At 37.7% G+C, this 26,691-nt stretch overlaps 1 protein-coding gene across 1 annotated transcript in view; it reads right to left on the reverse strand.

The window, feature by feature from the left end:
• The window catches only part of ankh (ANKH inorganic pyrophosphate transport regulator), a 77,392-nt gene that overhangs the window by 35,594 nt on the left and 15,107 nt on the right, over window positions 1–26,691 (reverse strand). The window lies entirely within an intron of this gene.

Consider the following 26,691-nt stretch of genomic DNA (forward strand, 5'->3'; position numbering starts at 1 on the left):
TTACTCATCTCTAATGCAAATATGCTAAGAAGGAATGTGATGTGCCCTTATACTTTATTATGCATTGTGCAGGATAAAACAAAGGGAAGATACACGCTGACACATAATTGTCCTTTTTAACTCCTGATTGTGATGCCATACTTTATAATATGCAGAAACTGGTGAGTGTCACATTCAGCAGGTGAATTTGCACACTGATTATTTCAGATGTTAATGAGAGGTGAATGAGCTGGAGAGCAGCTGCCAACGCAGCTCATTTGTTCCTTGGAAACCCTTTTCCCTTCTCTGATTTCTGCTGCTGATGAAGAGAAAGATAGTACTGACAGAAAGGAGCGCAGCCAGATGACACACAATATGAACAAACCAATTTTTATCAGCGCTGCTTTTGGTGTTTCCATTGCAAGCTTAGACATTTTACAAAAAAAGGAATCAATATCCACGTAATATGTTTCCTGCTCCAAGCAGGCCTGTGCACAGGGCATACGGTGAGAGTTACATGAGGCAGTGTAAGCAGACAAAAGGGGTTTGGTTCAGCCTCTATCCAGCAAACTATAAATGGAGGTCAAGCTGCACCTTGCACAGTAATTAGGTCCTTGCACAATGCTTCTAAAATCATTTTCAGTCTAAAAGCAGCAGCAGCATTAAGGGATGTGCCTTCTGTCGCAGATACAAATAGTAGTAGTACTGACTATATATACACAGGCCCTCGACCAAATTTTGTTCAGTGAAAATGTATTCTTTGTGATATTGTTATTTCAAAGCACATTGTTTAGTACAATTAATCTTCAGATAAATACGAAAATATGATGTTTCCTTTTGTATTCAATCCCCATGTTAATGTTTTGTAGAGCCATATTTTGCATCAATAACAGCTTTAGATCATTTAGGTTTTGGCCCATTCTAAGCATATCTGCTCCATGCTGTTCAGGTTGGTCTGATTGAACTTTTGCACTTTAAATATAACAAATTTCCATTTTGTGTCATTTGTTACGTGAGGGAGCTGGTAAAGGGTCTTAAAATTTGGGACATACTACATCTTATTGCTATATTCATGCAGTAGTATATATGTTATAGTCCATGGTGATGTACCTGCACTGTATTTTCAACATTACTGGCAACAAGTATCTCTGGACCTTTGAAAAATGTGTGGCTGATTACACTGGGAGTGGTTAGTTTATATTTATTTTCCATTAAAAGACAATAAGGTATCAAAGCACAGCTGGCAGGAGGCAGATCATTCACTGTACTTGCATTTACATATGAACTAAAGCTGCATTTCACTGTGGCTTGCATTACTAGCGTGCTGTTAGTAATGCAACCCACAGTGAAATGCAGCTTTAGTTTATGTGTAAATGCATATTTCTCCCGTTCAGATGATCATAAGCCAACCGGGAAGAAAAAATGCTGAGCTGTGTAAAGAAAGTTCCCATAATGCCTCGCTCCTGCACCGAGACCCAGACCAAGTGTACATGCTCAGTTAGTAAGACTATGAGGAAGCTTTCTGCTGATTGGCTCAGATCCACATTCCTAAGGGGGGGGGTGAGTTCTTAGCATTCTTGAGAGAAGGGGGAGCAGGAGAGGGGAGACAGCAGAGAGCTGTGTGTCTCTAGCACAGGAATTACAGACACAATAAATCTTTTGACAGGGAACTCAGTGCAGCGTTTCTGTGAGTGCTTATGGCTGTATTTACATAGACCTTTCTGATAAAGCTTACTTAGTTTTTACCTTTCTTTCTCCTTTAAGGAGAAATAAATAGGAAACTATGTTCTATCCTTAGCATGCATATTAGATTTAATAAAATACAGGAACAGGACCCGTTATCCAGAATGCTCGGGACCAAGGGTATTCCGGATAAGGGGTCTTTCTGTAATTTGGATCTCCATATCTTAAGTCTACTAAAAAAATCAATAAAACATTAATTAAACCCAGTAGGATTATTTTGCATCCAAAAAGGGTTAATTATATCTTAGTTGGCATCAAATACAATGTTTTGTTTTATTATTACAGAGAGAAAGGAAATCAGTTTTAAAAATCTGAATTATTTGATTAAAATGGAGTCTATGGGAGACAGGCTTTCCGTAATTCGGAGCTTTCTGGATAATGGGTTTCCGGATAACGGATCCAATACCTGTATATGAAGCAAACACAAATTAAACATAAAACAAAAATTTGCAAACAGGATTCCAGGTCAGCTGGTAGAAAGTCAGATGAATAAATATACAAAAAAAATAAACTACAACAGATGATTTTCACCAATTCTGTGTGCTTGATGGCATTTAATATAATAAATTTTAGATGGCATATTGAATCAGCAATGGGGTTACTGCACAAGGCCATTTTATATGTAAAGGCGCACAAATGCTATTTACTGAAATAAAAACTTTTATATCTACAGATGTTTTCTTTGTTTTCCGAAACGCATTTTATTTTTACCCCAATAAAGTTAACTTTGAAAAAGTAAATCATATGTTTCAGTGCCAACTGTACTATAGTCATTTATTTGTTTAAGGCCTTCTGTGAGTCTAAAAATATACAGTGACTTGGCCCTGCCATAAACAGTAAAAGATACTTAACACCCACAGCTATCTCACTGCTTTATAGCAGCAGCAAAGAATCTGTATAAAAGTGTTATGATTAAGGATAATATACAGATTCACAATACAACAAAATCCTACAAACAGAATTCAATGATATTCTGTTTTTCAGACTTCTAATGAGTTATCTAATGAGTAGTCTCTAAATCACGAGAGCCTTTGTTTAAAATAGCTTATGACTGGCCATGGAATGACTACTTAGTAATAGGAAAAATATAGGACATTAAAAGAGGAAGTTCACATTCATATAAAATTGTAGTGTGATGTAGACACTAATATTTTGAGACAATTTGCAATTGGTCTTGTTTTTCTATTTGTTTTGTAATTATTCGCATTATTGGGGTCAGCCACGCTTAGAAACATGAAGCTGCCATTTTATTGGTTTTTTTTATAACTTTTTTGTGAATAGGCCATCTCCTAATAATATTTCAGTCTATCATTCAAACCACTAGCTAGTTGTAGATCTATGAAACATATAAAATTCTTAATTTCAAACTGGAGATATGCAAAACGTAAGGGGTATTTTATGATCTAGGACGCAATTCGCGAAGTTAAAAAAACAGCTATTGTCAATTTTTTGCTCTTATATTGCATAACTTGTGCATGTCTCTGTGCTCCTTTTTGGAGCGCAGAGACCTGTGGCATGCCCCTTGGGTCGAGCGCTACCTGTACTAGGCAGCACTCCAACCAAGAGGGACATGCAGGGCTGACTGGCACCCTCCTCCTGCCCCCTAACTTGTGGTTCATTTAGACAAGCAACTTAGGAAGTATTAGAAAGGCACAGCTCGAAGCCCAGTTTGAAGGACAGGGCTGCTGAGCCTCCTAACACTGCACCAAGATTCCCTCTTGAACTCAGGTTTGATATCACCTTTCATCTATACAAATTAAATTAATCCTGATATAATTCCCCTTTCAGTTACTGATACCTATTCCTAACAGTATTTTGTTTACTTTACTCTCTGATATACTGTATGTTTGCTTACTTTCCAGTCATCTAAAATTCTAACTCTATCTCATGATCCTGGTCTTTGTTGTCACTCATTTTGCATTATAATTAGATCCAAATAACAGGATTACTGAAGTGGAGATAGCCCTTTTTGGAGTAAAAGTGGTGGTAAAACTGGTGTAAACCACTTTCTCCATATTCACAAACAGATATCTGCCTAAATTCTGACTCAACCACCACTTTTCAGTTTTTGGTCAAACAAAGGCAGTTTACAGAACACTTTTATGAATTTGTCTTTTTAACAACATTTAAACTACATTTTAACAACTTTCTTCCAGACATTTTTCCCTCAGATTAATTTTAAGCTCTACTGTTTCTCTTTGTTTCACCCAGTCTACATTTCAAATCTCTGGTAAGGTCACAATGGGGGTCATTAACATTTTAATGAGGATTTACAGCCTATTGTCATGGGGCAAGTTTCTGACAAGTTTTCTAATTCAAGAAAAAGTAAAGCCTCACAGGTTAATTTTTAGTTTTAGCAGCAGTGCCCCTTGTTAATCACTTAACTGAGATTTTCCGCAATTTATCTGTGCCCCCATAGCCATGTACAGAACTACAGAGCTGCTTGACAGCATTGGCCCCCACATTTAGTTGTGTACCTTCTGTTCCCAGCTGCCATCCCAAACTGGGATATTATGGTACAAGATTGGACTGGCTCAACAGGGCACTGGATAAAACCTGTTGGGACCCTTTTCACTGGGCATGATGGGTGAGTCAGGTTGCTTTTTTGCACTTAAACAGGATGTTTGTATAGGTTTTTATAGGTTAAAGTCTATGTAAAGTTAGATTTGATTTTTTTGTTGATATATATTACATTTTATTTGCATTTCTAGGGTTTTTTTTTACTGTTCTTTGTACTTTGATTCAGTTATGGTCCTGGTCATGTCCTTTGCTACTTATACTATAATACATGTTTTTTACTTTATTTTACTTTAATCAGTTTATCAAATATCTTAAAATCTCAACCCTTCACAGGCATTTGCCTGTATAAAAGCCAAACATGAAAAAGGTCACAAGGGGGCACATTCACTAACACTGATCGAATATTCCACTGTGCATAACCAAAAGCAACCAATCACAATTTAGCTTTAGGCATCCTACTTCATGTCCAAACTTTGCTTGGGTGCTGTGGGTAATTGCACGGTAGCAAATTTGCACAGTGTTAGTAAATGTGCCCCATAATATTTGCTTGCAATTTATTCTGTGCATACAGCTGCCTTATGTCTCCCAGAATTTTCAGTACTTAGAGCAATTCAACCTAAATAAGGGTTCGTACTGACAAGCGTTTTTTTTACCACAGGGGAGCGCCAGAAGAAATGCACCCCATTTGTCTTCATGGGGCTGTACTAAGACAGGTGCGTAAGCGCCACATGCAGGTGTAATACAGGCAAAGGCCACCCCTAGTTTTCTGGTGGGACCTTCCACCCCAGTCTGACACTGGGGAAAGCAGGAAAATACGCTTGTCAGTATGAGCCCTAAATCTAGAGATTAAATTGCTGGTATCTGAACTATTTTTTTATGGTGCTACTTTTCTCATTTAAAAAGAAATCTAGAACATGGGTCAGTCTAAAAGAAATACTGATGTGGAGACAACTGAACCCAACAGAAAATATGGACTATATACTCATAATTCTTTGGATTGGCTTAGTAAAACAATTAAAATAAAACAAAAACATGCTTCTTTTTGAATAAAAAGAATTGTTTCTATGTGATCATCGGGAATGTTCTTGGTGGTTAAAATAGGCATGAGTTGTGAGAATTAGCACACAGAATATGCATCAGCTGTAGATCATGGCTTAATGAGCAAATCTATTTATAAAACAAAACTGCCGGGAGACATTTAACTCAGACTAGGTTCATATTATTCCAGTGAATGCTTTTCTATGAATTTTTGAAAGGGCAAGTGAGCCACATTTCAAGTAGCCTTTCCCTGTCAAAAAACATCAAATTATTTTAGTATGTTTCATGATTTTTTAATGTTATCTAACAAATCAATTAGAGGTGCTTTTTAATTATTGAAAAGACAGTCCATAATACTGCGCCAGTTAAAAAAAATAACTTATTTAAAGATAGGTTCAAGGTAGGTGTCTATAAAAAAATATATTGCATAAAACAGCTCATGTGTAAAACCCTGCTTCACCTAAATAAGCCATTTTCATAAAAATAAATTTTTCTAGTATGTGCTGTTGGGCACTCCTAAATAGAAAATTGCCATTTTAAGAATTAAGGGCCTCTTCCTGGGATCTTACAATTCATGGTGCACACAAACAAACAAAGGCACACATACATGCTAGGGCCACATCAGTCAAATAATGGACAGGGTTCTGTCTTTTACTCTCACACTTCTACCTGTTTCAGTTAGAGCTGCATTATTTCTGGTCATGTGATCCCCGATGGAGCACGCAGCCTATCATAAAAAGATGGCTCAAAGGAAAAAATGTAAAAGGGCAATATTAGAGGTTTATAAATTTAAATATGTAAGCAACTGTAAGAAAACAAAATATTAATGTACATTAAAAGTTACCTATAGGTTATGCTGATTTTTAACTGATACATAGTAACATAATAAGTTAGGTTGAAAAAAGACGTACATCCATGACATTCACCCATAATGCCTATATTTAACCTGCCTAACTTCTAGTTGATCCAGAGGAAGGCAAAAAACCCCATCTGAAGCCTCTCTAATTTGCTGCAGAGGGGAAAAAAATCCTTCCTGACTCCAAGATGGCAATCGGACCAGTCCCTGGATCAACTTGTACTAAGAGCTCCCATAACCCTGTATTCCCTCACTTGCTAAGACCATCCAACCCCTTCTTAAAACTATATAATGTATCAGCCAGTACAACTGATTCGGGGAGGGAATTCCACAACTTCACAGCTCTCACAATAAAAAATCCTTTCTGAATATTTAAATGGAACCTCCTTTCTTCTAAACCAGCGGTTCTCAACCTGTGGGTCGGGACCCCTTTGGGGGTCGAACAACCCTTTCACAGGGGTCGCCTAAGACCAATGGAAAACACATATTTCCGATGGTCTTAGGAATAATTTTATGGTTGGGGGTCACCACAACACGAGGAACTGTATTAAAGGGTCGCGGCATTAGGAAGGTTGAGAACCACTGTTCTAAACAGAGTGGGTACCCTTGTGCCCATTGGAAGGATCCAACGGTAAATAAAACATTAGAGAGGTTATTATATGATCCCCTTATATATTTATACATAATTATCATGTCACCTCCTTAAGCGCCTCTTCTCCAGTGTAAACAGACCCAACTTGGCCAGTCTTTCTTCATAACTGAGACTTTCCATACCCTTTACCAGCTTAGTTGCCCTTTTCTGGACCCTCTCTAATTCAATAATGTCCCATTTAAGCACTGGAGATCAAAACTGAACAGCACCTTACCAGCCTTACCAGCGCTCTGTAAAGGGGAAGAATAACACCCTCCTACCGTGAATCTATACCCCTTTTAATACAACTCAAAACCTTGTTTGCCCTTGCAGCTGATAGGGCTGCTTTTGTAAGTAATTGTTACTTGAAGTTGCTAAACCTGACCTCACAATTTCTGACATGGACTACTCCAGTGCAAATATGGCGCCCCCTCACAGGGTTTGGATATGTAAAGAAACAGCAAAGGGAATACATTTATGGCAAAATTATAAAGTGCATAAACAGTGTTTTAGTAACTGGTTTAATGTGTGATGTTATTATCTCTTTAATATTTTTATCTCTTTAATAAACATTGACTAGAATTTAGCAGATTTTAATAATACTGACAGTTCCGCTTCAATTAGCTCGGCTGTATCCATAGAACAGGTAGGTGTACGTCACACCTAATTCATTCTTATAGCTTGGATATTAGATATGCTTGAATATCCTGGCTATGTCCAGTAAGAGTAAAGCATGTATTGTGTGAAGATTAATTTACTTACGTTAACAGCACTGAATTTATCAAGTACTAGGCTTCAACCCTATCATTATAATACAGTGAATCATTCTCAATAAGATGTTTTGTGAGTGAACAGTCTCTTTGTTATGCTTCCCTCCATTCACAGTACAAAGAATGCAGACGCAGAGAGAAGACAGATTCTGTACTGGGGCCAAGCCAACTTAGAGCACATGCCAACTCCAAGATATCCTCTGCAAATGTAATCTCTTTCTAAGGACCTCTGCATTTGGCCTAGTGGAAGGGAATTCAGGAATGCAGAGTTAATGTTTTGCTGTTAATGAGTTTTGTCTCTCCAGATAAAGTTTGCTAATTTAAACCACTGAATGGTTGCAAGGTCAGTGACCTTCACAAGCAGATAAGCTTCAATTCCAAAAACAGAAGCAGAAGAACAAAAAGTACAGTCATTCAAAAGAAACAAAATAAAAAAAAATGATCAAAATCTTTTTAGACATCTATATCATATTATTAATTAATTTTAAACAGAATACCCCGATATATATCAGTTTGTTTTGTGGGTCAACCACATTTGTGGCTGGTTTTCATATTATCCAATTAATCAATCAGCTATTCCACAAATAGCCCTGCATGTGGGTACCTTACACTCGCTACATGGACATAAGCTATTAGGTGAGAGTGAGTAAAGTTGTAGGGGTGTTGAATATTTGTGTTGTTTAATCATAGTAATACATTTCTTTGTAAGTCATATTATAATCAAATTGTTACTTTGTTATTAATGTTTTTAAAGGCGACATACTGGATAAATGGGAAAAAAACCCTAATTTTGTAGGGAATTATGAATAATACATGGTGCTTGTTTCACATTGGTCTAAAATTGAATACAGTTTTTCAAAATAGCTCCTTTATTGGAGCTCCCTATAGATCCTATCAGGTCTCTGTATGTGTTTCAAATGGAAGGAGGGTGTGTCCTAACAGTCCCTGCCGGAAACACAGAAGGTGGGGAACAGCCAATCCCAGCCTTGCACGCACACAAGCAAAGACAAGCTTCAGTTCCCTATCATGTCAGCCTAGCTGCTGATTGGTTCCTATCCTACAGTAACATGATTCTTTTGGCATTGTTTATTCACTTAATATATAGAGGTACCCTTATTTTTAGGATTATCTGTTGGGTTTGATAGTATCTTTGTGCTAAATGACCCTTTTTGTCACTTCTGAAACCATATGTTTATTGACTTTATGCAAAACCCTCGCACTGTATATTTGCCTCTTATCCACTTGTTCCGATACATCTCATTTCACATCAGTGGGTAATGTAATAAAATATTCTTAAGCTACTTGTCTACTAGCCCCATTACTGGTCAGTTGTTTGAAAACCTGGGCAAAATGTTATTACATTACCCTGTGCCAAAATGTAGATCACTTTCCCCTTATACTCAAATGGGAAGTACACTAAGTTGTGACCTAGTGATCATAGCTAATAATATATATGTATATAAATTGACCAGTTTGGCCCTAGATCTTGTTTAGAGAAATATGTTGTGGAATTGCTGCAAGTGTCAACCACGAAGACTTACTTAGAAGGCTACTTTTATAATGTAAATAATATAAATATAAATCAGCTTCTTACAGAAAAAAAGCAATTTCCAGGCAATGGAACACTAAGGGGCTGATTTACTAAGACACAAATTCGAATTGGAAAAATTCCGATTGGAAAACAAACATTTTGCGACTTTTTCGTATTTTTTGCAATTTTTTCGGCGACTTTACGACTTTTCGGAAATTATCGCGACTTTTTCGTTACCAATACGATTTGCGCGAAAAAACGTGAGTTTTTCGTAGCCATTCGGAAAGTTGAGCAAAATCTGGCGATTTTTTCGTAGCGTTAAAACTTGCGCGAAAAGTCGCGCCTTTTTCGTAGCGTTAAAACTTGCGCGAAAAGTCGCGCCTTTTTTCGTAGCGTTAACTTAAAAGGCGCGACGTTTCGCGCAAGTTTTAACGCTACGAAAAAATCGCGATTTTGCGCAACTTTCGGAATGGCTACGAAAAACTCGCGTTTTTTTGCGCAAATCGTATTGGTAACGAAAAAGTCGCGACAATTTTCCGAAAAAATCGCAAAATACCGATCATTACGAAAAAAACGCAATCGGACGCATTCGGCCCGTTCGTGGGTTAAAAGTACGCTAACAGTAAAAAAAAAAAAACTCAAGTCATACTGGTCAGGCAGGCTGTCAGGAGGGACCCCATATATTGGCCAATAATGTAGGGACCTGTGTGGATCTTTTTTGGTAAACTCACGCCCAATCTGTACCCACTTACCCATACCCATACCCACATTCTGGCCCCAATTCACTTCCATTCAACATGAGCATTGGTTTGCTCGAAGAACAGTTAATTCTTATTTTTTTACCCCCTCAAATGGCTGTCTGCTCACCCAACTACCTGAACACCGCACCTGCATGGATAAAACATCAATGATAGTCCATCCAAGCTGACCGGTCTCTGGTATCTCTGGGTAACCAATCTCATGCAAATTGCTCCTGGTGCCAACTTAAGCTGGCCATACACGTGGCGATCTCACGATGTTTCGTACGACCGTCGGTCGCACGAAACATCGTCAGATCCGCCACACACCATTCAGGGCTGAATCGGCAGGTAAGGAGGTAGAAACAATAGGATTTCTACCTCCTTCTGCCGATTCAGCTCTGAAGGGAGAATTTTGGTCAGGCGCCTTCTATGGCGCCCGATCAAAATTTTCTAACTTGGCCGATCGGCGAGCCGACCGATTTCAGCAGCTTCCTGCGATATCGGTCGGCTCGCTGACATGCCATACACGCACCGATTATCGTACGAAACGAGGTTTCGTACGATAATATCGGTGCGTGTAAGGCCACCTTTAGTCTGGAGGGGCTGAGATGGCAGCTTACAATAACATGTTTATTAGACTTGAGCTGATATGATCTGTTTCAGGCTTGGGGATATAATATGAGCACTTCCCCCAGTTGCTGACACCTGTCAGTTTTGCGAATGAGAAACCACAAAGATTGTGGGGCTGATTTACTAACATAAGTGCCAGATTTCACTAGTAAAGTTACTCATAGCATTCAATCAACACTTAGTTCTCACCAGCCTGCTATATGAAAGGAAAGTAAAGAGCTGCATATAACTGCATTGGAGCTGTTTAGCACTTAAATCAGCCCACATGAAAGCTTTACTCAGTCCAGTCTGAAACGGTTATGCCACTGTTTGACAGAAAGTGTCAACATAACTTTAAGATTACATCACTAACATTGCATAATATAGGCCTTTTAAAAACTGGTTTAAAAAGCAATGGATAAAAGCAATTAATAATTAGAAAGTATGCTGTTTTTGATATAATGAGAATATAATAAATGGGATAGCATTTCTTTTTTATTTTCAAAAATACTCTTACACCTCAAACACACATAACAGTAACTCAAAACAAAATCTTTTAAATTGGAAAAAAGTCTAAGTACATGAAATAAAATAGCAGACAAAATGCAACAAGTATACTATTAACAAAGCAGCATACAAAGACCTTGTACAAATAATTTACAACACTGCAGTAATTCTGTATCATTTGCCAATCAAATTAGATTGTAATTACCATGACAAACCTTCACATCCTGAGACAATATAATGTAAAAACTACCAATAACTGTAAGGCTGATGCCACACCAGGCGTAGGGCTGATTTTTTCGGCAAGCGGAAAAACGCTTGCCGAAAATTCAGCCCTACGCCTGCTACTTGTGCCTGCACCCGAATGAATGGGGTACGCTCGGGTGCAGGCACATGTAGCCGATATACGCAAGAAAACGCGTGAGAATGCAAAGTCTCGCGTTTTCGTGCGTATATCGGCTACATGTGCCTGCAACCGAGCGTATTCCATTCATTCGGGTGCAGGCACAAGTAGCAGGCGTAGGGCTGAATTTTCGGCAAGCGTTTTTCCGCTTGCCGAAAAAATCAGCCCTACGCCTGGTGTGGCATCAGCCTAAGGATTTAATATGCTACAGATTAAAAAGTAACATGTAAATGTAATGGTATTAGTGAATAATGGCCAGGGCCTGGGAAGTACTGTTAATAGCAATGAGTAAGCCTGTCAAAGGTTCAGAAAATAATACATTGGGAAAGCACATAATTTAATTTGTAAGACAATCACAACAGTTACTTTCCCATATATTATCAGAAATGTAAAAGGCCTAACCTACTCATGGTGTGAACAATATACCTGCAGAGCCAGCATAGCAGGGTATAAAATACCAAGAATGTGTTACATTTGCCCAATTTTGTAACTAACAAACCCAAGAGAAAACTTTAAACTAACAAAGTTCATTGCAAAGGAGAAAAAATGCGAGCAGATAAACATTAACAAAAAATGGCTTTGTGCTGATCTACTAATCTGTAATCACCTTAAGAAGTAAGAGAAAGCAAGAAAAGACATGTTTGAGGTGCATTCTTGTTGTTGCCAGAACATTCCACTTCAACAGCTGATTTATGCTTCAGTACTGTTCAGCTCTAATTAAAGGCACAAGTGCTACACTAATCAAATCACAAAACTAAACAGTACTAGTGTTTGCACTAAAAAGTCATAGAAGGCACAGCCAGCTGTTTAGTTAAAACCCTTAATTAAACGGTTTTAAATTAAAGAGAAGTTCACCTTTACATTAATTTGAATGGTATTAATGGACATATTCTAAGCAATTTTTTAGTTGGCATTTATTTTCTTCACTTTTAGGGCAGCTGCACACTGGGAGATTAGTTGCCTGAGGTTAAATCTCAGCTACCACGGGTGACTAATGTCCCCAAAATGCCTTCCCACCGGCAATAAACTGAATCACCGGTGGGAGGGGACACGCAGCACTTTGTTTTTCGATGCTGTCTGAAGTTTCCTGCACTTTTTTCAGTTGGGAAGGCATTTCTGGGAGATTAGTTGTGGTGGTAGTCAAGATTTAACTGTGGGCAACTAATCTCCCTGTGTGCCACTGCCCTTAGAATGTTTAGGCTGACTTTTTAGAACCTGCTACTTTAAATAGTTTCTGACCCCAGCAACCCAAAATAAGACTGATTGCGAAACTCTGAATTTTGTTATTTTTATTTTATTGCTTGTTTTTCAACTATTGCTATTTATCTTTTCATTTGGACCTGGTTATTACTGTAATAACAAGCCACACTAGACATTTTTGTGACATCAAAAGGAAATGGATGGAACAACATAGTATGCCCAGAAGGTAACAAACACAAAAATGGAGGCTGCTGTATGTCTCAAAATGTGAGAAATACACACTGACAATTAAAAAATAATAATTTTGCTGAACACTGCCAAATAAATATTTAAAAAGTAATTCTTTAAGGACTAATCTGAATTTTGCAAAATACATGTTCTACTTTATATAGCTAAGCTACGGTCATACCTCAAATATACTCTCTACAGTAGGTAAACAATTCAATTGATAGTTAGTGCATACACAGTTGGCAAAATTATAATTCATGCATACAGAAAAACAGACTTTGAATAACTCAGCTGTTCAATAATAGTTCTCTGGCCTTTTTACCTGCTATGTTTTCAGAATACTCAAATACAGTATAATGACAGTGTGGCTGCTTAGCCTTTTCTTTCCATTAAAACAAAATCTACATGACTTTCTGCACCACTTTCCAAGCATTCAATCATAAAATGTTGACCTGAATAAAAGATTTATTAGGGAGTATTCTCAGTATTATGCCCAATTAACATTATAATAGACAGTACTAAAATTCTAATACCTAATAACATTAAGTATAATAAATCCTGCCATTCCTATATTTTTAAACCTTTTCCCTAATGATACCTTTAGCAGCAAGGATCATTTTTACTGGCCAGGCTGGCAAAATACAGATCAGGTGGCAACCCTGCAAGTACACTTTTTTCTATAAAATATAGGTACTGTATATGAAAACCCTATGTGATTCTCCCATGGTTGTTAGACTAGAGGTTGCCATACTGTGAGGGGAGTAGGCAGACTAAGGGGCTGATTTACTAAGACACGATTTCGAATCCGAATTGGAAAAATTCCGTTTGGAAACGAACATTTTGCGACTTTTTCGTATTTTTTGCGATTTTTTCGGCGTCTTTACGATTTTTGCGTAAAAACGCAAGTTTTTCGGCGTCTTTACGATTTTTGCGTAAAAACGCGAGTTTTTCGTAGCCATTACGAAAGTTGCGCAAAGTCGCGATTTTTTCGTAGCGTTAACACTTGCGCGCAAAGTCGCGCCTTTTTCGTAGCGTTAAAACTTAAAAGGCGCGACGTTTTGCGCAAGTTTTAACGCTACGAAAAAATCGCGACTTAGCACAACTTTCGTAATGGCTACGAAAAACTCGCGTTTTTAAGCAAAAATCGTAAAGACGCCGAAAAACTCGCGTTTTTACACAAAAATCGTAAAGACGCCGAAAAATTCGCAAAATTACCGATCATTACGAAAAAAACGCAATTGGACGCATTCGGCCCGTTCGTGGGTTAGTAAATGTGCCCCTAAGAGTTAGTTAGGGTGATATTTGGCACGAGTGCCTGTTTTCCTTGATATTTTGAGCAGCATGGTAGCTTGGTGAGTAGTACTTTTGCCTTGCAGTGATGGGGTCCAGAGTTCAATTGCTTTAATGTTTCAGAAAGTATTCCTTTCTGAAAGCACAATATACAGTTACATATAACAGACAACTAAAAAAACTTGAAACCCGACCCATCCCTATTGAGTCCCCAAGCCATACAGCATGGTGCTAATAACCACATGGCACAATCTGCACCATGATTGAGGCAAGAAAAACATTTCACACAGAACAATCCTCATTTGGCTGGGTGCTCATAGTACAAAACTGATATGATACCATAGTAAATACTCATGTCTATGTGGTGAGTCATTTATAAATAATCAACAGCACATTCTCCTCCTAGCCAAAGGTACACATATTACATGACACATTTAAGTATGAGTGGGCATATTTTAACCAGAATTATGTACTGGGCTTGGTTTACCATTACTTTATGAAATATTTTATTTATTTAAAAAATATTCTTAATGTAATTGATCAGTTTAACTTTTAGTATGTCATAGAATGGCCTATTCTTAGCAACTTTTCAACTGGTACATTTTTTTTGTCTTCCTCTTTAAACTCAAATGGGGGTCACTGACCCTAACTACTGGTCTGTGAGGCCACAATTTTAATGTTATTGTTACTTTTTATTAGCTATCTTTCTATTTAGACCCTCCTCTCTTCGTATTCCCGTGTCTCTTTCAAACCGCTGCCTGGTTGCTCGGTTAAATTGGACCCTAGCAACCAGATTGAGGCTGAAAGTCCAAACTGGAAAGCCGCTGAACAAAAACCCAATTAATCCAAAAATTGCAAATAATAAAAAGACCAAATGGGTGCGCACTCCAAACACAGGTGTAGGTGTTAAAAAAAGCTTTATTCACATTAATCCTGACACATTTCATGTCTTTCAACACGTAGTCATAGTAGAATAATTCTGCACTGCACAAATTTTATAAATGACCCCCACTAATTTAACCAAGGTGCAATGACTCATAAGCAACAAACCAGCAGGCAGAATTTACTGGGTTCCTGCACCTGGGCAAATTTAGTGGTTTTTATGACATATGGGTAGTGATGGGCAAACTAATTCGCCAGGCATGGATTCACAGCAAATTTCTGCGTTTCGACATTGGCGGATTATTTTGTGAAACAGGTGTAAAAATTCACCCCACCTACAGATTTTTCTCCATTCCGCAAATCTTTCTACCAGTTTGCAAATGTTTTGCTTAATCGAAATGGGACAGATTCTCTCATCACAACATATGGGTAAATATGTTTAGATTTGTATTCTTATTTTCTAACACTGTAGAATTGCCCTTGGGCAACTGGGTTAGTTAGCCTAAAAACTAATCGAAGATCTGCTTTCATTATTAAACTTGCAGCAAGCTAATTACTGATTGGCTGTCACAGCTATCTGCAATATTCTACATTTTTTGGCATAACAAATAAAAAAATGTTAGAAGTAGAACGGACCAGTTCTCCCTCTTCCCCACCCTAGGGGCAGACCAACAGTCCTAAAGGGTTATATTGTGAGCCAGAAATGTAAATACTTTGTGGTGGCACAGCTTTACATCCAATAATACTTAAAATGTCAAGTGAAAGGCCATAGTACTTATGCCAAGTGCTTGCTTGGAAAGTGTGAGTGAAGCGGGGACAATGCTAAGCTTAAAAGGCATAAGACAAAAGGTTTCTTGCTCAAAGCCAGCTGGTTTAAAGGGCAGTATACCCCCAATCTGAGTTGAATTAATATGGTTTGTGCTGAACCTAACTTATGCCTATTGTTTTAATAATGAAAAATCTATGGTTTTTGCTCTGTTCTGAGATAAACAGTAAAACTGAAGCTACTACACATTTGGTCCTTGCGAGGTAGATAATCAGATTACCAGTATACAACCCTCTCTCTATAATCTTTGTTGCAACTTTTTAGGGTTATGTCCCACTGGGAGATTAGTCGTTCATGGTTAATCTCAGCTACCGCAGGCAACTAATCTTCCTGAAATGCATTTCCACCTTCAATAAAGTAAAATAGGGGCAGGAAACTTTGGGCAGCTTCAGAAAAGTCCTGCGTGTGCCTTCCCACCAGCGATTCAATTTATTGCCAGTGGGAAGGCATTTTGGGGAGATTAGTCACCCGCATAGCCGAGATTTAACCACTGGCAACTTATCTTTCCGTGTGCAACAGCCCTAAAATAGTTTAGTTGCATATCTCTGCCCTCTTCAAAGCCCATTATTATTACCTTTCCAATGGCGATTCACTTAATTGCTGGTGGAAACGCATTTTGGACAGTTTAGTTGTCTGCGGTCCCTGCGATGACAGTGGGCGACTAATCTTCCCGTGGGATATCGACCTCAGTTAGCAGGAGTTCATTATGCTGAAGGATTATCTTTGCACTTGGAATATGATTCCTTTTGAGGGACAATAATGAGCTGAAAAGAGGGCAACTAAATGTGTAAGTGCAATGGAAGAATTAAACTATGAAGAAAGACTATTAAGGTTGGGATTTTCTCTGGAGATGCCATACCTGTAGAAACATACCCTGTGTTCAAATAATAGTTCTTCCCTGCTTATTTAATGTTTTTCTTTTTGACACCTACAAATATGCATCGAGTGGCCAAAAAGTGTATCTTTAAATGTTGTGGAGGAAAAAATTGGCTAAAACAAACTGTAAGGTACCTGATATTTATACACAGATTGGCAAAAAAGTTTTTCCTGCTCACAATATGAGTTTTGCCCTGATACACTGTATTTGTGAAAAAGAGATGAAAATGCTATTACAATAATAGGATATTCTACTTTCCTTTTTAAATTAACGTGTATTATTTATTCTTAGCCCTAATGAGAACCAGGAAAGTGCAGAAACTGTAGATATTTTAACAAGCTCTTCCACAAACTCCAGCCATTTAAAGGTCCCTGGTACAAACATTAGGGGGCTGATTTACTAACCCACGAATCCGACCCGAATTGGAAAAGTTCCGACTTGAAAACGAATATTTTGTGACTTTTTCGTATGTTTTGCGATTTTTTCGGATTCTGTACGAATTTTTCGGATCCAATACGATTTTTGCGTAAAAACGCGAGTTTTTCGTATCCATTACGAAAGTTGCGTAAAAAGTTGCGCATTTTGCGTAGCGTTAAAACTTACGCGAAAAGTTGCGCATTTTTCGTAGCGTTAAAACTTAACGCTACGAAAAATGCGCAACTTTTCGCGTAAGTTTTAACGCTACGCAAAATGCGCAACTTTTTACGCAACTTTCGTAATGGATAGGAAAACTCGCGTTTTTACGCAAAAATCGTATTGGATCCGAAAAATTCGTAAAGAATCCGAAAAAATCGCAAAACATACGAAAAAATCGCAAAGTACCGATCATTACGAAAAAAACGCAATCGGACTCCATTCGACCCGTTCGTGGGTAAGTAAATCAGCCCCTAGGTGTAATGTTATAGAATAAGAATGTGAACTGCACTGGATTATCTTCAAAAAACATTAGCAAAGGGGATATCAGATTCACTCTACATGTATTAACCTTTCTTCTAGTGATGTCTGCCCCACAGAGTGCAGTTCCTAGGTCGACTGCAGGCAATTCAATAAACTTCTCTACACTGCCAATTTTAGTCAAAAAATGGCTAATATTTAAAGGACAAATAACAACAGAAAATGAACGTGTTTGGTATGTATTTATATATAATGAATTGTTACTTGTACTAGTAACTATTGTAGTATATAAATAAGCTGTTTAGTTATGGACAGTTATTCAAGGTGACCTGGGCTAGAGGGCATGCATTTACCAAGCAAATAACAGAGAAGCTGTGTGCAGTACAGTGGTTGTAGTACTTACATAGGACGCTTAACCCAACAGAACAAAGACCTCTCAAATATAATACAGAATATTAGTTGTGAAGAAACAGATTATTTATGATGTATGAACAGATTTAAACTTGAAATGTTAAACATAAATATAACTTGTCGTGGCTACAAACGCAGACAATGCTGATCATTTACTGAGACCTGGGGTTTTCCGTAATTTGGATCCCCATAACTTAAACTCTGCTAAAAATCATTTAAACATGAAATAAACCCAATAGGAATGTTTTGCCCGCAATAAGGATTAATTATATCTTAGTTGGGATCAAGTTCAAGGTACTGTTTTATTACAGAGAAAAGGGAAATCATTTTTAAAAATTTGAATTATTTGCTAATAATGGAGTCTGTAATTCTGTTACTCAGAACTTTCTGAATAACAGGTTTCCGGATAAGGCATCCCATACCTGTACTGTCTTTGGCAGGGTATTTTAAGGTGTTTAGTAGCCAACACAAGTAGCTGCTAATAAGTAGCTCTGTGTGTCTTCACCCATCTCCACTTAGGAGAAGGAAAGGCTAGTAAAGAGTTTATCTCAAGCTGCAGGCATACCTTCAGTTCTCTCAATAGTGCCCTCAAGTCTCCCCATATTACTCCCGTTCAGATGATCAGAAGCCTCATAGGAAAAAAAAATGCTGAGCTCTTTAAAGAAAGTTCCCATAATGCCTCGCTCCTGCACCAAGACCAAGACAGGTGTACATGTGCAGTTTGAAAGACTATGAGGAAGATTCCTGTTGATTGGCTCAGATGCACATTCCTGAGGGGGGGGGGAGGGAGTTCTTAGCATTCTTGTGGGAGTGTGGAGCAGGAGAGAGGAGAGAGGAGAGAGCTGCGTGTCTCTGGCAGAGGAAAACAAACAGACAAGTAATCCTGTATCTTTTGAATTGGCATGTTAGTCTTTAAAGTGTACCTACCTAATGTACATTTAGAACAGTGCTAAGCAATTGCTGTTTCCTTGTTATTACAGTCTGCACTTTACTAATCATATTCAGTATTCATATTTTATGCAGGGTTACACGGGTACATTCCAAAGAATTTAAAGATAAGGCTAATGTATTATATTTGTTCTACATGAGTTTGGGTATATAGTGGATAATGTACCCCCTACTGTAATTTATACAGATATTGGATTAGATTTAGATTTAGAATTACATCTTACTGTAATTTAGTAAAGGCCTCAGGCAGAATGCTTTAATACAGGTCACATAAGTCTGAGGTGACTTCCAATATCTGTATAAATTACAATATGAAGGTGCATTATTCATTCTAATCTACACTTTTAAATAGGATTAAGAAGAGATCTGTAGGATTGGAAAGGTCATCAGACCAGCCCCCAGAACAATAAACCTTTCAGTGACAGCACTGCAAGCAGTAGCAGTGCCTCTCAAACTTCAGTGAACCATTTCTTTGTAAAAAAGAGAAAATCACAGGCTCCTTGGTGCAGTACCTTGCTGCTGCAGCATTTGCACTTCTTCCCCTTTGAGTTCCTCAATACTTTCATTTTTAAAAATTAGAGTTATTTGCTTATAATGGAGTCAATGGGAGATGGCCTTTCTGGTCTTTCAAATGTCTATGCTAAAATATAAGCATTGCACAACAAGTTGGCATTAAATATTTTGGAACAATGCCAGCTATGGAACAGTAAAATTATTATGTATTATTATGTTTAACAGTTTGCCTCATTCTTTTTTTTGTAACTTAAATTTTATTTGGTATTAATAGCATTATTTTTCATACATTGTTTTTTTCTTTGAAAAGCAATACTGTGAATAATGTAACCAATAACAAAGATCATGTAATATAAAGTCAAATCAAGTTATATACATGTAGATAAAATTAAGGGGGGAGAGAGAACAAGAGTGGTAGAGAAACAAAACGGGTCAAAACAGTAACAATTCCAGTACTGTTTCCCAGGAGAATATGTCAAGTTATATACCTCGCCCCTATGCTCTCTCATACAGTTAGTATGGGTGAAGTGATATCCATTATTGCATAAATCTATTCATATGAGGTGTATAATTTTTGGAGATGAAATAGTCCCACTTTGACCATACTTTATCATGTTGTGGGACTGTCCCCCAGTGTCTTGCTGTCATTTCTTCCAACATTTTCATATCTTGTAAGCGAGAGATAGCCTCTCCTATGCTTGGGGGTTCTGGGGATTTCCAACTGGAAGTAATCAAAAGTCTGGCTGCTGTATATATATATATATATATATATATATAGTTCAGGAGTTTTTGTTCCGAGTGTGGGATATGTGGGTGAGGTAGGCCCAATAGGGCATTGGTAGTATCAATAGGGATCTCCCAGAAAACTATACTCAAAAATCAACCAGTTTTGGCATTGCTACATAATGTGGGAGAGGGTACCCTCTTTCTCAGTAGCAATGCTCCACTTTACATTTAAATCTTCATCTCCAGATACACTCTAAATTGACGATTTTGCACTTCTACCTCGTTGTTTTGCCCTAGTACACCTTCAAGATTTTACCAGAGCAGCTCTCTACCTATAGAATTCAATATCCCACAGCATCAGATACTCCCCTAACCTTCAGAGTTTTAAATGTCCCCTAAAAACTCACCTCTTCCATCAAGCTTAACTTAACAGATATGGAATATCCCATAGCACATCAACTTCTACACATCACATTCTGTTGACTCATTTTCATTAAAAATGTCATTACTGTCATAATTTTCCCAGCATATACTTACCCTCAACTACATAGTTTTATACCTTGTGTATCAACTCTATAGATTATATATACTTTATAAACCCTTGCAGGCAGGGCCCTCGTTACCAGTGTGTGTATTATGTACCTCTATGTACAGCGCTTCAAAAATGTTAGAGCTCTATAAATATACAAAATAATAATTTATAATAATTAGATGTCTTACAATGATTTAAGGGTTACAGAAAAATAAAATTCTGGGGCCAGTTTACAAGAACTTACAATTTATATCTATTTTGATTCTATTTGTTTTTTAATTTATAACCTATATTAAAAAAATAAAGAATTACTCAGTTAGACTGAGCTTGAAGGTGGGTCACCAGGTTTATACTTTATTGGTTTATTAAAAAATATTAAGTTAAATGAGATGCATATAGAAGATAAAGTTACAATATCAATATCTAAACTCTGAAATGCCATAGATGAAACATGCTGACAAACAAATAAATATTTTTGTTAAAAGATACAGAAACGGCATAGAAAATACAAACTGTAAATGTAATCTATATGTAAAAACTCAATAAAAACATTTTCAAAAAAAAAAAAAATTACTCAGTTAAACAGAATGCTTTCCATAGTAAACTATTGTTATATATATAAATATATATATATATACATATATATTGTTATATAACAGTAACCCCTCATAACAATAAAAGGTGGTGTTTGTTAAAATGCTACAGCAATTTGCCCACTCACAAAGAACTTTGATAATTTTATGCTGAGCTTTTTTTTCAAATAAAATACGTAATGTTTATATTTCACTACCCGAGTTAATACAGTAAAGTGAAAAATTTATTCTGATGCCAGCAGCAGTTACATTCAGCCATAACTGTTTCCATGGTAATGAGAAATGTAGGAGGTATACTGCACAAAAAAAGAAAACAATCTAATTCTTTCATTTTGAAAACAAAAAATATGATAATGGACCTTTGTAACTGCAACAAAATTAAATGATAAATTAGAACTTTTCTCTCTAGAGTATTGGTGGGGAAACACCCTTGAATTCCAATAACTGGCAACATTTTCATACCTCGGGATTATAATATCTAGGGATACCCAGTTGACAATAATTCACAAATTTAAAGAAACTCAAGTCTAGGCCATTGGCTATGCTTTCCCCTGTTTGGGGCAGGATAAACTTGTTAGCATTGCACTCTGGATAGCAAAAACAATACTATTTTTTGCAAAAAGTCATTTCTGGTGAGGGTGTCCATGTTAGGTCACACGCATGCATACAGTAAAGTGCCCTAGATCACTGATTATGCATATGTGTGATGAGAACTTGTCAACGCACCACTATTTATGCATCACACAAATGCACTTAATGAGCAAGCTGGGGCACTCCCTTATTATGTAGGTGTGTGCCCCAAAAGTACTCACAAGGGTTTTTTTTTTGCAAAAACTGCTGTCACCCCAGTCTGGAGGACAGGCTCTGTTGGCCCCACCTGTGGTGGAGGAAATAATTTGTAGGTTATAGGTGCCCTTTAAGTTGAGCCTTTTTATATGTACACAACACCATATAACAAGGCTGGAACTACAGTGCCCTCTGTAACCCCAAAGCTAAATGACGACAAAAATTTTTTTATAATGTCATAATATTTAGTAGCAACAGAATGACTCAAGTAAGCTTTATTAAAAAAACTAAGTAAGATTTATTAAAAAAAATCTTTGTAAATACAGCCATAAGCACTCACAGAGCCCTCTATCAAAAGAAACACAGGATTTCTTGCCTTTTTATGTAAACATGTTATTCAGTATCAGACTTTCTCTCCTTTAGGGCTCCTTCAGGTTTGGGGCATGAGTCTGGGCAGCTCTCTACTCTCTCCCTCCCTTTTTTGCCCCCCCCCATAAGAATTCATAAGAACTTTTAAGATAGGTTTAAGAAACCCGTAGGGGTAAGCCCTGCTTGCATTGTACCTGATGTGCTGGCCAGATTCTTCACATTCCGTATTTGAGGGTGCCGACCCTCTAGACCAGGGGTGGCCAAGACGTTGATCGCGGTCCACCAGTCAATCCTCCATGAATTTCTAGTAGACGGCGTCTAAGCCAGGGGATGCAGAAGTGCGGCGCAGCATGCTTATTGGAAATGCGTAAGTATGCTGCATCATGTATGTATGCTGCTTCTTGGGGAAGGAGTCAAAGGTAGATCGCCGGTGGACAAAGTCTGGGCACCCCTGCTCTAGACTGAGCACTGGCTCATTAAAAAAAGAGGTATGGGTTATATTATATTATTATAATGTACTTAATGATGTGGTCAGTTTATTTCTTATACTTTATTCTTCTATATTTCACATTGTTATCTCTTCCAACTATCCCCCTCTGAATGTTCTACAGTGCATTATGGAATTGTAGTTTCTGAACATTGCTATGATAACTAGTATCTGGAATTTTCAATATTAAATAGCTAAAAGAACTTAGATGTGATAAGCATTTCCTGCATAAAAGGATAGTTGTCAATTGTGGGTTTGCACCTTTCTAAAGATGGCAATACACAAGGCAGTAAGGTAAGGGGCCATATATGACACGTGCAACTTTCTATTGTTCCAATTGTACATGTAAAGGCCATGAATGATCATAACAGCAGAAAGTGAAGAGGAATCGTATGTATAAAAGAAACGATAGCACCACATGATATTAAGGACACTCTGTTTACCTAGGTGCAGTAACCCTTTAGCAACCAATAAGACGCTTGTTTTTAAACAGATGACCAGTAAATGCTACCTAATTGTTGCTATAGGTGATTAGAACTGTAGCAAACTTTGCACCTTTTATTACATCACCCCCTTGGTACTATTTGCCCTTTTCTGCATAAATGAAATTATCCACTTCTATTTTTTAAAGACTGACTGGTCCTTTATTTCAGAAGAGAAAAACAAACTCTGTAAAAGGTTTGTGGGTTAAGGGAGACAGGTGTGGGAAATACTGAACTAAAGTCAGTAAATTAGAACAAACTATTTTTTGGATCATGTTTTTAGGTTTTGCTTTTTGGTGTGCCAAGATTATGCCATGTCAACCCAATGAAAGAGAGCCAATGGAAAGAGATTGTGCACTTTTCCAATCTGTTTGTTTTCTTCATCATGCTGAGACAACCACACAGAAAATTTCCAACAAATTTATGACTTCATTACAAATCCATTTTGTGATATATCAAATAAGTCAGTATAACAAATTTTTCACATAAACACAGCATACAAAAGGAGATCTGTGTTGGTCTGAATGGAGGAATAAGCTCATGGCATACTAGACAGGGGTAGACACCCTCAACAACTTCTTCTTAAGAGGAAGCCATGATTAATCCCTTTTGACAACATGATGTGTAATTTGCTTTGGCACAGTTGTGCCTCACTTTAAAATGGTAATTTGGATTAATCCATTAAGATTTATAGTGTGAAATCAAAAACATACATGAGAAAAGTTCCTTATTCAAAGTCTGTATGATAGTAACAGACATCACCTCACAAATTCCCCCATCTCAATCGTCTATACCACAAAGCTGCCTATGTTTATATTGGAACCCTTCATAAAATTTGATTTCATAACTCCTCAGTTTTTAATTTGATGTAACATGTTATCCTGAGTAATACTGAAAACTAACAGATGAGAAACACTGGAACAAGCAGAACTGATTCTATTTGAATGACATTCCTCATAAACTGGATGCCTGTAATCTCACCATGTGATCTGAGTATTGAAAAATTGTCTAACTGGAACCTTCGAAAGGTAAGCATCAATTTAGTTTACAGAAACTACAGCATAATTGGTGATTGGTGATTATTTTGTATAAATTAACAGGTTTTGCTTAAAAGGCTCATCGTATGATGTTTAAAAATGATTTTATTACTAAAGTATTTTTATAATCTTTTTAGCTTGGCAAACCACCAATCTTCAAAATGGGAAACTGATAGGAGTTGGCTATTTAGCCTAAACAAGCTTTTCTTAGATATTGGGTATGCAATTGCATAGCACTCAATCACTTGCTCTTGTAAGAACAATATATTTGTTCCAAGGATATCAACTGGTTGGTTGTTTGGTTATGTTGGACCATTTCATCAGCTGGTGGACCATATCTCCCAGCTTTTCCTTCCTGCTGTTCGAGCTGCCAGCCTAAAGGCTGGACCGATTTGGACCGACTCGGCCGCTTATCTGCCCGTGTAGGGGCAGAAACGAGCGGGCTGGCTGACCGATATCTGGCCTGAAATTGGCCAGATGTCGATCGGCCAGGTTAGAAAATCCAGTCGGATCGGGGACCGCATCGGCTCGTTGATGTGGTCCCCGAACCGACTGACCCATGGCCGCAAATGTAAACGTTTGGATTATTTTTTTTAAGGCACTTGCTACCCGATATCGCCCACCCGTAGGTGGGGATATCGGGTGAAGATCCTCTCGCTTGGCGACATCGCCAAGCGAGCGGATCTGCCCGTGTATGGCCAGCTTTAGTGAACGGAAAAAAAGGCAACCATACAAATATTATGAATCTGGGGGGGTCAAGGGAGTCATGGCCCCCGAAATTCTGAAAAATGCTGTTCTTCCTCAAATAGGAATAGAAAATAAAGAAACATCATGAAAAGCAGCAGTGGTTTAGTGGTGTGAAATTATTTTTGTCACTTACTTTACCAGCCACAGACTCACTGCTGCTTCCATCTTTAGTTTGCAAGTGTTGGTGTAAAGGAAATTCAAACAGCGTGATACCCACACATTCCTTCTCCAGCATACCAAAGATCAACAAAGAAAATACCTCCTTCCTTGCTTAATTATGCGTTCCCATATTCCTGTTATGGGGGAGAGGGCTGACAAGATACAGGCAGGCACAAGTAAGTAAGGAAGAAGGCATCATCAGTGGATGAAGCAACAGCTCATGCTTTCTGACTGAACATGTAGCTAGCGAAATCACTTTTGCAACAGTAGTCTGAAACCCACTGTTTACATTAATGCAGGATTTTAAGTAACAAGAATAACCCTTTATCCTTAACACAGTGCTTTTAACATAGTGTAACCAAGGAAAGTTGTTGTGTTGTTGGCAGGCTACCGCTTTGTATGTAGCACATACATCACCGGAATGGAAATGGTTAAATGACAATAATCACCCCATTGACTTCAACCACTGGAGCTGTGACCAGTTGGGAAAAGAAGGTTTGGTGAGGCAATGTAAGCAATTTCATTGCAGTTTATGTTATTTAATAAAAACTTGATGCATTTTGTTACAGAAAAATGCCCTTTACTAACTAAAAGTCTGAACTGATTGATTTAAAAGTAAATTGAGCAGAGCCAGAGAAGAAACAAACAGATGCTTATAGGGTGGACATACAATGGTCCACCCTGCATGGTATCTGACTGATGAGCCCTCAGGTCAAATGGATTGTACACCTCACCATACACAGGAATGGCCAAATACTAGAGTTTTATTCATTCAGACCAACAGCGCAAAATATAGGATCTTACTGGAAAGAAAAAGGAAATGTGACCCCTCTTACTTGCACATTGACAAATTACATTTTCTGTTTGGGCAAAAGATGGTTGACATACAGGCCCGGATGACCAGGCAGTGAATGACTAAAATCAGTCAAACTGCCTTACTAAATCTGGGCATGTATAGCTAGAGTTAGACAATCGTGTGCAGGTATAAAAGCTACCTCACAAAAATATAACTTTAAAACTGTTTTCCATGGCTCTTGTGACATCCCACTCACTCTGAACACACGTTCATCTTAAGTTAACAATCTGTCCATCCAGATCCAGTTAGTTTTGGTACTGAAAATCTGTCTGAATGGCATGGAAACCCTAACTGTCAGGAAGTGAAAATTAATACTATGAAGTGATAGTTCTATTCACACAAACACACAGTTCAAGTAAATCAAAGAGGCAGTGGGCAAAGGGATCAGCAATTAGGTCAGGGGCAGATTTAAATCAAGCACTGCAGTTCATGATACTATTTTAACTAGCACTACACCACCATCATGTGTCTTGTCCCAGAGATCCCCTGCAGTCCCAAAGTAAAATCTGAACTGTAAAGGTATT

Source organism: Xenopus tropicalis, chromosome 6 (assembly GCF_000004195.4).
Source record: "Xenopus tropicalis strain Nigerian chromosome 6, UCB_Xtro_10.0, whole genome shotgun sequence".
Taxonomy (NCBI): domain Eukaryota; kingdom Metazoa; phylum Chordata; class Amphibia; order Anura; family Pipidae; genus Xenopus; species Xenopus tropicalis.